This window comes from Grammomys surdaster, unplaced genomic scaffold (genome assembly GCF_004785775.1).
Source record: "Grammomys surdaster isolate TR1022 unplaced genomic scaffold, NIH_TR_1.0 220, whole genome shotgun sequence".
In the NCBI taxonomy this organism is placed as follows: domain Eukaryota; kingdom Metazoa; phylum Chordata; class Mammalia; order Rodentia; family Muridae; genus Grammomys; species Grammomys surdaster.
In genome coordinates this window covers 9965003-9978651 of record NW_021604665.1, presented here as the reverse complement: position 1 = coordinate 9978651, position 13649 = coordinate 9965003, and positions in this window count along the sequence as shown.

Sequence of the window (13649 nt, the reverse complement as noted above, 5' to 3'; positions counted from 1 at the left end):
TCTTGCTTTTTGCTAGCCCACAAGCCTGTATCCATTTCTCCTTGACTCAACTTGGGAGCTTCACTCTTCACCCAGTCTCCTTATCGCCTTCGCAGCCTATTCACACTGTGTTCAGAACTTTTGAGTCTCTCTACTCATGACGAGTTCTGAACTGCGGCTTATAACCACAAAGTCACTTTTCTTCCTTTTCCACAGCCTCCCCGGTTGTGGTGGTTGCTGAAGAAGCCATTCCGGCTTGAATGTGTGAGCATGTGACACTCAAGTATGGTACTTCCAGCTGCTTTTCAGAAGATAAAGCTAAGTAAGCATGCACGCCCAGTGTCAATGGCCCTTGGCATAGCAGGTTATCTGCAGGAATTTTAGATCTGTGAAGTAAAGTCTAGCTATGAGGTAGGGCGGTGAGAGAGCTCACCTGTTAGGCACAAAACAATAAGTAGATGTGGGAGCAGCTGGGTGTTAGGGAGATGCAATTGTGATGAGGCAGACGTCTCCCAGGGTGTAGAGCGTTACATATGATGGTATGGACAGGGACATCGGACTCTGATTCTGGATCCCTATCTGAATATGTTCTAGGTTACCAAAGACTTCTGTAAAAATCAAAACCTTACCATATTTCTCCCCTAAACTTTTTGAGAGAAGACAGAAAAAAGGTCCAGTCTAGGTAGGAGATGATTCGGTAGAAAATAAGTCTGCAGGTAAAAAACAAATCATAGATTAGTACTCTCTCCCTCTTGGGTAGCCATTTATGTCATAATCAATGAATAATTCTGTCCCCTCCTGCAACTGTTATATATTTACCTGTACCACTATCCCGGGAATTCCCTGAGAGCAGTATTAGTCATTCAAGAAGCATTTACTGAATGCCTGCTGTATATCAAGCACAGAGTTAGGCTCTAGTTGTCCAAAGATCAACAAGATTCTAATTCTTTGCCTTTTTCCTTTTTTTTTTTCATTTTTTTGAGTCAGGGTTTCACCGTGCATAACCCTGCCTGTCCTGCAACTCATTCTGTAGATTAGACTGGCCTCCAACTCACAGACATCTGCCTGCCTCTGCCTCCTGAGTCCTGGGATTAATGGTGTGTGCCAATTTTAATTGATAACTGATGAGTTTCCAATCTCAAAAAAGATAAGTTGAAAGAAAATAAGATGTTCTTCTCACTTCTTGTGTGTGTGTGCATATGTATGTGTATGTGCACATATGTGCACATGTATTCATGGATGTATTCATATATGTTCACATGCATAGAAAGGCAGGAAGTCAGCCTTAAGTGTCTTTCCCAAGTGCATACTTATCTTATTTATAGAGCCATGGTCTCTTCCTGACCTAGAACTTGACAAGTAAGGCTAAGATGGTGAGCCATTATCCACCAGGGGTCTACCCACCTTCCTCTGCCTTCCCAGCACTGGCAACGAATGCACACCACCATGCCCAGCTTTTTACATGGTTCTGGGGATCCAACTCAGGTCCTGGTTCTTGTGTGACAAGCACTGCACTGATCAAGCTCTCTCTTCAGCCCTCTCCTCCTGACTATGTGCTGGAAGAAGGTGTGAGCACATAAAGGCTTCAGTGACTATCTCTAATAAAAGGGGCATATGAGAGACCATAACTACATGCAAAAAGCGACATCATTAAAGATATGCATCTAAGTGAATAGAATCCACCAGCTTTTCTTCTTTGGAGGTATGTATTAGTAATGATTACCTTAGAGGGAAGCAATCAGTGTATATTTTAGATTTTCCTAATACCACTTCCATAATTCCTGAGACAAGCTTGCATTTTCATTTCTCCTCTAAATATCTCCTCAAGAGCCTCTAAAGTAGCACTTTCTATATTCAATTTTAAAAACATTCAAGACAACAATGGAAATTAACAATTTAAAACCATGCCTGGAATAGATGACACAGTGCTACCAAGCCAATGAAAATTTAATAAAGAAAATGAGACAAACTTCTTCCCCAGCTACTGTGTCTTGGCTCCCTTTGAAAAACTCTTACTTACATTTCAAATGAGAGTATTTTTTTCCCTTTCTGGTTTAATCCCAAGCTTCCAAAATGCTAAATATTGTAAACCAGATGAATTGAAATTAGGCCACATTATATGGTCAAAAGGAAAAAAAAAAGAAGTATTCAAGAAAAGTTTGAGAAATGGCAGAGTTATGAACAGTATTAAGAAATCTACTACCAAAGCAGAAGAGCGGGTCATTGTCTGTTTCCCCAGAGGTCTTCCCGTGCTGACTGTGGTTCAGTGACTGGAGACTCTCCAGACAAGGACTGAGGGAAAGAACAGCATCACCAGGCATGATTCAGTTCTCCATCTCTGGCCCACTAGTTAGATAACAAAATCCTTTCTGGTTAGGTGATTCAGAGAAGACGTTTATTGGAAGGATATTTGATAACTCAAATAATTATAGAGGACAGAGACACAGCTCAGTCAGGACCCAGAAGTCACAGCAAAGGCAAGCTTAGCCTTGGGGCGGAGGTTGGGGAACTGGGTGAGGGCACGAGGGGGTGATTACCTGAGAAACCCACCCTGTCATCACTGCTACCATCAAAGGCGCCCCCATTGGTGGCTGCCTCAAAGCATCTGGGTTCTCAATACTGTGGCAAGTCATCACTGTCTTTGTGTAGCTCATAAGACCCTGCTACAGTGTCAAGGAGCAAGAGCACAGCGCATATTTGAGTCCTTGTCTTGCTCTTATTCTTGGATCCTCTGTGTTCTGCCAGCAAGGCATCAGAGTTCCCTCAGATCACTAGTGTGTCAGAAAAAAGGGCAAATGTTGAGCCATGCAGGCTTATACAAAGAGGAGCTTTGGACCGCTCTATGCATGTTCAGGCACACTGGCTTGAGACTTGATAAACATGGGCAAACGGTCTTGCAGCTAAAACAATAACTAGAAAGTCATGAGCAGGGTTGGAGGCACATTGTATGGCAAGGATCAAAGACAGCTACTCCTTTTTTTTTGGATGTTTTCTTTACATTTCATATGTTATCTCCTTACCCCATCCACCCCACACCAAGGAACCCCATATCCTCTCACCCCTCCTCCTGCTTCTCTGTGGATGTACCCCTACCTACCCCCCTCCCACTTCCCAATCCTCAAATTCCCACCCACTGGGGCATCCAGCCTTCATGAGACCAAGGATCTCTTCTCCCACTTATGCCTGACAGGGACCTCCACCCTTATATATACAGCTGGAGCCATGGGTCCCTCCCTAAGTGCTCCCAGGCTAGTGGTTTAGACCCTGGGAGCTCTGGTTAATTGGTATTGTTGCTCTCCTCATGGTGCCGCAAACCCTTTCAGCTCCAACAATCTTCACTCTAACTCCTCCATTGAGAACCCCATGATCAGTTCAATGGTTAGCTGTGAGCATCTGCCTCTGAATATGTCAGACTCTTGCAGACCTCTAAGGAGACATCTATATCAGGCTCTTGTCAGACAGCTACTCCTTGATATGGACACTATTTGTACTACTCTCAGGTATTTTGGAGTAGAGCTTGATTTTTTTACATTTGTTCATATGACGGGGGGAGGGGAGGGGAGGAGAAGAGGAGGGAGGGAGAGAGAGTGTGAGAGAGAAGCATGCAGGTGCACACAAAGGCCAGAAGAGGGCATCAGACCTCTGAATCTGGAGTTACAGTCAGTTGAGACTGGCCCAACCTGAATGCTAGGAATTCAACTCAGGTCCTCTAGAAGAGCAGGAAGTACTCAATGCTGAGCCATCTCTCCAGCTCTAATCCTGGTGATTTCAAGAGTAAAACCACACCTTCATCTTCTAAAATACCTGCTATCAGCACAGCACCTTTCAGCCAACACCTTCTGGGGCACTGTCTCCTACCTCTGTGTTGCAGCACCATGGATGCTCTAGGACTGATGTTTTAGGCAGTTGTGGGTAAACATCAGGTAGGTCTTTATTTTTATGGCGTTCAGACCGAGACCTATATAATAGGAAACAGCACTGAGTCTGTTTAAGTCCTATATGCACACTCCACATCATTTAACCTTCCGAAGCAACCGGATGAAGTGTCCATTCTGATTTCCCACACTCTGATGAAAGAAACCGAGGCCCAAAGAGGTTAGCATGTCCAAGCTCATGGGTAGTGAAGGAGGGAAGTGGGACATCCACATGGGAAGGCCACCGACAGAACCCTTGACATCGGATATGCCGTGGAGGTGAGCGGCTGTGTGGAGGTGACGAGCAAAGGCTATAATTTATTTTTTATTCTTTTTTAATAAATAAGAATCTTTTCTCCTGACTGCTGGCCAGTGAGAGTGGCAGCAGCTAGTGCTGATCACAGTATTGAAAGCCATACCAATTACTGCTGCAAGCTACACGTTTACAGTCAGTCTTAATCATGAGGCCAAGGCTCTCGTCGATTTCATTTCCCGGAGCAGAAACTCAAGCTAAGAAATGGAGCTGCAAGCCCAAAGTAACACCAAATAAGTGACAGTAAGTGACAGAGCCAGGATAAGAGTTGTGGTTATCAATCTTCAGAGTTTGGGCTTTTGCCTACGTGACATCTATTACCTTGTTAGCTGAGTGTCTTGGAGATTAGAGGTATAACTATGACTACATTGTACAGTTAAGTAATGTGGATTGTCCTGAGTCCTCAATTAGCAAAATTTCCCCTAAAAGACTGACTAGTAAAGACATCTTAGCTGGTGGAACCCTAAGTTTCTGTCCTAACAAAATAACTCTGCTACTACAGCTCAAAATTAGCTACGAAACAAAGCACGAATGGATGGGCCAGCTATGCTACAGTCAAACCTCATGGGTAGCCACTGGAATATGCATTTCATTTAATTTTCACATGTGGCAGATTATAGCTCCTCTTCTGACTTCCTTCTAACCATTTAAATATGTAAACGTCTATTATTAACTTAGGCCATACAAACACAGGAGACAGCCAAGACTGCCCACAGGTCACAGTCTGTCTACTCTTGGCCCAGGTCACACAGTTGAATGTGCCTGAATCCAAGCCAACATGTTAATCTTCTTTGTCCTTCATATATTAAGCTTACAGAGGAAGGGAAAGAAGAAATGTCCCTTCCTCTAGGTATGTGTGAGAGGCTACACAATGGCAGTCCTTGCTGGCCTGCAACATCTATAGGACTAGCTGTATAGTCACAAGAGTGGGGATGGAAAAGAAAGCGTGGTGAAGAGAAAAAGCCACGGGCTATATCAATCCAGACAAGAGGACTGTAAATTTCTACGTAGCTAGAGCAGATCGTTGAAAACAAGATGTCAGATCTTGAAGTAAGTAAATCTTTGGACCATGTTTTATAAAAACACACTCTAAATCACAGAAGTACTGAAAGGTATTCTCAGAGTCATGATGAAATGGCGAGTTTTAAACCATAGCTTGCCTTCTCCCCTTTGACTCCAAAGAAAATCAAACTGTAAAGGCATGACTTGCCCCAAGAGAGCTCTTTGCCCATTCAGCCATGTCTTCTGAGGGGGATGGCTTATTGAAAAATAGAAACTACTTGTGGTTGTAAAACCAGTGAACCTCTTTCCTTGATTTAACCTCTGGCCCTTGAAAATGTGCTTTTTTATGGCTTGCTCGTGACCTAAGCAAGCCCTTACCCAGCTCTTCTTATGCGTGAGCTGGGTATAGAAGCACTTCAAAGAGAAGGCAGAATCCTGCAGAAATACAGAGTGGCAGTATAGTTCAAATCTAATGCTGTGTCAGTGTACTCTACTAGCAATGCAGTCATTCATGAGATAGGGGGTCCTTGGTGTGTGCTGTGCCTGGCGTCATCCCCCCTGGATCCCTTTGTCATGTTTGGGCATAAGAAGTCTCCTCTTGTGCCCAGAACTCAGCACCCATCATTGTCAGTCACAACCCCTGGGCTAGGTGGGAAGGTTCTGCCTATGTGTCAAACAACAGAAGTATCTGGGGATGCGTGCATTTCAGTTTAGGGAGCAAGACTCAGTTAACAGCCAATGTGTTTGAGGCCATAAACACTCCCTGGTCCCTCACAGAGGACACTGGAGGTATGAGGCACAATGTATTCAGCACTAATCTTTAAAATCCTGCGGGGTTCGGCAGGAAGGTGTGGGCTGTGCCATGGTAACCTTATTTGATCTCCAGTTTCATTCCCTCACTGACTTTTTTCTTTTGTACAAGTCCCCATAAATTGTTTTCCTATAAACCATCCTCAAAGGTTTTATTTCTGGAGCATCAGTCAACACCAGAGATTTCAAGTATTTTAAAGTTACACCTTCAGATACATGATACATCCTAATTAGAATCTATTATTTTACACAGTACAAAATTGTTTGTCAAATGTTCCTATGTCACCTCTGTATATTCTTCTAACTAAGCCTCGTGACAAAGGTGAGAAAACAGGCTCAGACAGAACCAAGACCTGCTTAGGTCACTTGGACAGGAATTGCCAGAGCTAAAAGGCTTCTGGGAGTGGCCCTGGGATAACCAGTCACCAGATTGCTGCTGAAACTATGGTTGTTATTGCAAATTACAGTTTAGCAGAACATTTTAGAGAGAGAGAGAGAGAGAGAGAGAGAGAGAGAGAGAGAGAGAGAGAGAGCGCCTGTGTGTGTGCATAAGGAAAAAAATAAGAAAAGAAATACTATATGTGGATAGCATCAATTCATCCACAAATATCTATTAAGGCACAAGTATTTCCAAGTTGTCCAAGAAAAATGGAGTGCAGGGTAAAGCCACGTGTGAATTATAGAAGTTTCTAGAAATTGTATTGTTTTAAGTAAAAGTGAGTAAAATTTATTTTCATAATAAATTTTCAGCCTAATATATTTTAAAATAGGACTTTTGATAAGTAATCAATAGAATTCAGAGGAAGGGATACCTTCCTTTTTATCCTGAATCTTCAAAATGCTGCATGCTATATATGTCATACATCAATTTTAGTTATTTAGATATTGCAAATGCTTAATTAGCCGTGTGTTTGTTGGCTACCATTTAGGGAAGCCTACTTTAGATAATAAGAAAATATTATGATGGCTGAAACTACAGTATCACAGTAGTTCTTGGGACAGAATTTTCATGTTCTCATCTCCATAAATGAACATTAAAAGTCACAATCACTTGTAGCATAATAAAATAACCAAGAAAATGTAAAATTGGCTATGTGGACTCTGAACATAGAAAGTCATTTTATTCTCTCTTCAGTGGTAGAAAAGTTTTCATTTCTTCCCCTGTCAAGATATACAAGGAAGCCAATAAATAAGAGTGGAGGCTTTTGTATGGCCTGGCTGAAGTTCAGCCTTATATCCTCCTTCTTCACCTCATTCAAGTCTCCCTTCCAAAGTCACTTCCTCAGCAAGGTCACCACCTCACATTTAAACTAAGTGATGGGGGACACAGATGTCTACTGCATCTTTGTGGTTATAGTCACATGCTTTCCTCTTGCTAACTGAATACCTGGAAATCCCATCAATGTGCAAGTTTCTTCTTCCTTTCGGCCAAAGTCTCTCAGGGGCTGCATGTCACCAACGCCTCAGTCATTTGCAGGAGCTCTATTCTCCTTCTCTTCCTCCTTCCTCCCCTTCCCCACCAGACTCAAAATCTGTAGAATTTAATACCAGGACTTCCAAATCTGAAGACTGTAGAAGATGAAGCTGCCTTTTGTTATTGGTGCTCTGGGTCATTTGAGGTTGCGGCCTTCCACTCAATGCTTTGGTCCTCTGCTCTGGTCTTCCCAAAATTTTCCAACTCCCACCTAATGCCTTTAATCTTAGCTCTCAGGTGGTTGAAGGCTTGAGGATCACAAATTCAAAGTCTTCCTCAGCTAAGCAATGAGTTTAAGTCTGAATTGGGCTACATGAGATCCTTGGTTGCCCCACCAACTCTCCAAACCAAACCAAACAAACTGTTAAAGGCAGTGTGCAGTATATTCTGGGCTAAAGTAGTGCAAAATAATATGTCCCTTCTCCCTGTGTCATCTCTTATACTTCCCTACCTAATCTGTAATTTTCATGTCATGGGGACACATCTTTATTTTTTTGTGATCACGAAGTTAGAATACTTCAGTGGGAAACCCCTCACGAGGAGCAATTTTTAACACAGAAGGAAACAGCTCAGTGGCATTTCCAGGGAGATAGGCTTGTACACATCACCAGAGTTTGGAGTTCAGCATGTGAAACTGGTAAGATTACATGTAACAAAACCCAGGATTTGAAAAGCAATATCAAAGATCAAATGCCAGAGTGAGTCATTAACATGGTCACAACTTAAGCTTTGGTGCATGTGCTAACATCTGCAGGCATTTGACAAAGGGTCTGTGTACATGCTACATGGGTTAGTATTTTGTCAACAGAAATTGCCTTGAATTTCCACAGGGCTTCCTGCATGCCCAAGTCATTCAGTTCTATTATCAGGTGCTCACCGTGTGCTCCCATGGTGGTTGGCGGAGTAGTGAGACAGGGCAAATTCTGATGCTGTGACAAAATATGAACAGAACAACTTGAGGAAACCCTGTGCTATTTTGTCTTCTGGTTGGAAGAGACACAGTCCATCATGGCGGAGAAGGCACGGCAGAAGGAATGAAAGGAGTCTACTAGGATTTCATCCACAATCAGGAAGCAGAGGGAAATGAATGATGCTGTTCATCAATCTTTCTTATCCCTTTTACTCCTTTTCTTCACTCTGGGTTCCCAGTTTGTGTTTAGGGTACGTCTTCCTACCTCATTTAAACCTCATTGAAGATACCCCCCCAAAAGTATGTCTCCTAGATGACTGCAAATCCAGTCAAGCTGGGAAGATTACCCATCCTACCTGCCACGGCGGTCATCTCAAATGGGCAGGTGAAATCCAGGTGGCAAAGTCTCCTGGGGACTGGAGGACAACAGAACATAGATGAATTTGGCCCATGCTGAGTTTACCTCAAAGGTGTCTGTGACTTATCTCAGGGTTCTAGGGAAGTCAGAGGGAATGAATCACACAGAGCTAGCTAACATAGTGACATCACATGCCGACAATGTACAAAGTGCTGTGTTAACCAACCCACATGGCACCTCAGGGCAAAGATTATTAATTTCATTGAAAATATGAGGAAACTGAGGCTGGAAGAAATGTAACTTCTTTTAGCTGCCCCAGTATCTTTAAACTGCTTAAAATAAGTCTTAAAAACCAGTTCTCATTTCTGAATACAAGTTCTTGATTTGTTGGTAAATGATCTCTTGTGGCCATTTAAGATGCACAGACACAAACACACTTAGAGTAGACCCCTATTAAGCGAAGGTATGGAAGATCCCTCTGCTCATAAACAGATGTGGAGAAAGGGAGGAAGACCAAAGAAAAAATCAGACTGACCAACCAGAATGTAAGTGACCTGAGAAAAGTGGGCCACACATGCCTGTTCATCTGGGCTTGTGCTGAGGAAGCATGGAGAGCCATCTGAATGGTTAACCTCTACCCTCAGGTGGTAGGAGAGGCTGCAGAACAGAGGGTACCTATCTGTCTCCATGTGAATTTAAAATGTGGTCATAGAAATTATTTTTAACTTCACTTAGAGGAGAATATTACAGGGACAATAAATCACTACACATACCATTTAGCCTGCAAAATACAGGGTTAAGAAGTAAATGACTTTGAAATCAAAGGCAGAGTATAAATCCATATGTTTCTCTGAAATTTAGAGATGTACTAACTTCTGCAGATGTTTGGTCTCTATGGAGGAAGTCAAGTCCCTTGGCTTATGGGAAGTCTGGGAGGAAACCCCTTTTCTCCCTGTTGCTTCCCCCAATTCTCTGCTCAGCAGCTTGAGCCCCTCCCTCTCTTACTGTCCGGACCACAGTGAGTTCTGAGTTTATTTCTCTGTAAATTACAAATCTCTGCTTGCTTTTCAAATGTTCAGTGTCACTGTAGCCAGCTAGTCACCAAACCCCACCGGAACACCCTGACATTCTGTAAACAGTGAATGGCGTGTCCATGATCACCCCATTCAAGACACTTTGCAGAGTTGCTTGTCTGGTGGAAGCATCAGCAGGGACTTCCTGATGAGGTGACATTGGTGATGACACAGTAGATGATAGCTAAGTGAAGCGGGACCAAGAACAACCTATATTATGAGAAAGTGAGGGCTGGGGAGATGGCACAGCAGTAAAGTGCTTGTCACACAAGCTGAGTGTGATGTTCACCTGAACACATCTATAATTGACTCCTGGACTGGTGGTGTGCATTTGTAATCTAGTGCAGGAAGGCTGAGACAGAAAGACCTCAAGTGCTCACTGACTAGACAGTCTGGGCTACTCAGCAACCCCAGGCCAATGAGAGAGCCTGCCTTAAAAACTAAAAAAATAGAATGTTCAGCGCTTGGAAAACAACACCCAAGATTGTCCTCTGGCCTCTGCAAACATGTGCATACGTGTGCATGAACACGCACATGCACGCATGCACACACCAGTGAGCAAGTGTGAGTCCTTGGCACAGCTTTTGCAGGTATACAGGGAAAGACATCTTGTATGGCTGGTTAAGTTCCTATAACATCGAAGTTCTCAAGAGGGATTGATTTTGACCCAGGGGACACTTTGTAGTGTCTAGAGACATTCCAGTTGTCACATTTAGGAGATGAATGCTATTGGCACTGAGTGACTAGGCATAAAAGAGGCCACTTATTTACCTACACTGCACGTCCCAACCTCTTGAAACAAGAATGATTGAGTCCCAGACCCAAACTAGGCAAACTTTGGCACATTCTGCACAGATAGCTGAGTGAAAAGGACTATCTAAGCAAGACAGGCTTATTTTCTATGTGTAACCCCTCCTTTGTGTAAAGTCACCCTTTAGACTAAGAGGCCAGTTCCATAGTGATATGAACCTCTCCTCCTCTTTCTTCATGCATATGCCCCTGCCCCACTCACATAGCACCTACAACCAGGACAAGTGTTGGCAGAATTATCCAGGAAGGACAAGACTGGACATGGCTTTGCTGGTCACGGGGATTCTATGGTATCTTCTCAAGTTTAACAGAGTTCTATAAATGTAGCCATAGGTAGTGCTAGGGTAAAGAGAGAACATTCCACATACATAAACAGACAGTGCCCTGAGTTGGGTCTACAGGCTGATGTCATGACCCTGTCTGGTCAAAAGGTTTTGGTCTGCATGAGAGATAGTGGAAATACAGAGGCAGCCTGTTTACTTTTAAGAGATAACACAAGGGTTGCTCGAATCCATCACTTCTCTGTGCGCGTTCTATTGGTCAGAGCTCAGGAAAGCTGGATATGTACTTTGGAACTAGGTATCATAGCTAGGAAAAACTCAGATGCTGTCCATATTTTTTAAAAAGTTATCTGATTTTTAAGACAAGATCTTGCTATAAAGTTTTGCTGTATAGTCCAGGATAGTCTCAAAGTTCAAAGGATCCTAACCCCTCTGCCTCCCAAGTGAGTGCTAGGATTATAGGTGCTCCCACATCTGGGCTTGCCTTTATCCGTTGAGACAGAGAAGGATGGCTATTAAGGGACACGTACCATTGTTTAATCACCACAATGTGGACATGTGGAAAGATGAATGAGAGTCACCAAATGATGCTGGCAACACAGCAGAGTGACGTCACATCCAACCCTTGAAGTGACATGCGTAGTTTCCATTTTTCTCTTACAGTCAGGAACTGCTCTGCAGTTCTTGGTGTCAGGTCCAGTGGTTCATTTTAAGATTTCTACTGCCAAAATATGCAGAGTAAAATGGAATGGCCAATCTGGGATGTTGCAGGGTGTGGAAACAGCCTTGAAAAACAGTCTTATTGTTGGCAAAGGAGAGGATAGCTTGAATAAACATGGTGGGAAAGAAATGAAGTAAGCCAACAGAGGAGACATTTAGAAGGGAGAATGGTCAGAGTAGGCGTGCTTTAGATTAGACTTATTTTAGAGACTTGGGAAAAGCAGTTTTAATTATTAATAGTAATTAAACTATAAACAAAATAATAGAATATTTCTGTCACCATTCTGGCCCTGGGTTAGCCTGTACTATTTTCTCTTCCTCTTTCTGGTCTCCAACACAAGGAAACATCACCATCCTTCATGAAAAGCCGTCTGCTTCTCTGAAGTGTAGAACCCAGGGCTTTCATGACTCAAGGTAGATGCAGCATTTGCAAGCCTGGGTTGTAATGAGGGGCAACCCCAGTGCTCAACAGAAGCAAAGCGAGGAAGTAGCATGTACTTTGAGACTGGCTGGCACCAAGGGAGACAAAAAGCCCATGGTGTAATTATGCCAAGTAGAATATAACGTGATGCAATCAGGGACTGTCTCCAATATGCCCTGCAGTGCTGTGAAGGGGCTTTGAATAACAGAATGCTCTAGAACAGTGAGTCTGTGTCCCTGGAAGCCTGAAAAAGTTGCCTCAGTCGGCATTTTCTCTTCCTTCAGCCAACAGTGCCCATGGGCATTTATTGAGCATCTTCTGGATGGCAGAAACCACGCTCAGTCTTAGAGACAGAGAAAGACGTGAGCTTTCAACTTTCTTACACAAAGACTCTCTAGTTGCTGTCATTGGAGCCAGTGAACAAAGGCTGGACAAGTGTTTCTTTCATTTGTTTAAAGCCCTGTTTCTAGTTAGGAGGGTATTCTAACTGGCAGTCTCAGTTATAGAGTTTCTGCAAAGTTCCTTTTGCATTTAATGTGCTGGACACCTTTGGCCCTAAAGATTTGCTGTTCAGTCGTGCACTTTCAAGGACTTGTCTGAAAAACTGTTGGCACCATTTTTTTCCTAAAGAGAAAACAACGAGTTCTTTGTTGCCTATCTGCAGTTGTTTACGTGTTGTCAAATTCACTATGGTAACTGGGCCTGTTCTCTAAATAATAAATAACTCCAGGAGGGAGACAGCTCACGTGGAGCACAGCTATGGCTACTTCTTATCTTTTGTCCCTAATTTGTGTCTGCTAAAGTTTGTCAACACACTATTTTTGGAGTTAATTGTGGCATTTCTCCATAGCCATTGCCTGTACATACAAGTCTGATCATTTTCAGTTCTGGGGCTTCAGAGCTTGGGCTGGGTTTGTGGGCGCTCCTTTCCGAAACACAAGCAATGCTGGTTTCTCTCATACTTCCTTGAGAGCCAGCCACTCATTCATTCCTAACATTATCTCAGAATGTTCTGGTAGTGTGTCGCTCTGTGTACGTTTCATTGTTTAAATGTTACAATGTCCAACCAATTCTCCATTTGCTCTGTGAAGCACAATAAGGAATAAACAATGCCTCCAGGTAGCAGTGAGAAAATACGAATGAAATGATTGGGCTTCAAGACCCTGTCAGTGGGAATTGGCAGAACAAGCATTTAACAAAGGCTTTCACGACTCACAAGCACACACTACTCCATGACTCTGCTGAGTGCTTTTTTTTTCTATAATGCCTTGAATTGTTATTGTGTATGTGAGTGCAAGATCTGGGAAGGCCTGTGCACAAATGGAGCACAACTTTGTGAAGTCAGTTCTTTCTTTATACCTTTACCTAGGCCCTGGAGATCAAACTCAGGCCATTAGACTTCTTACTTACTAAGCCAATATCTATTTTTGTTTCAAATAAGATCTTTATTGCTCTGTTTCATGATGGCCTTAATATCAAAAATTCAGCTGGTTTTCTGCTTGCAAAAACACACAAAGCAATGTGTTCATCTATAACAGCTTTTGGCAAACCAATACCTGTGGGCCAAATCTAGCCTTTTAAAAC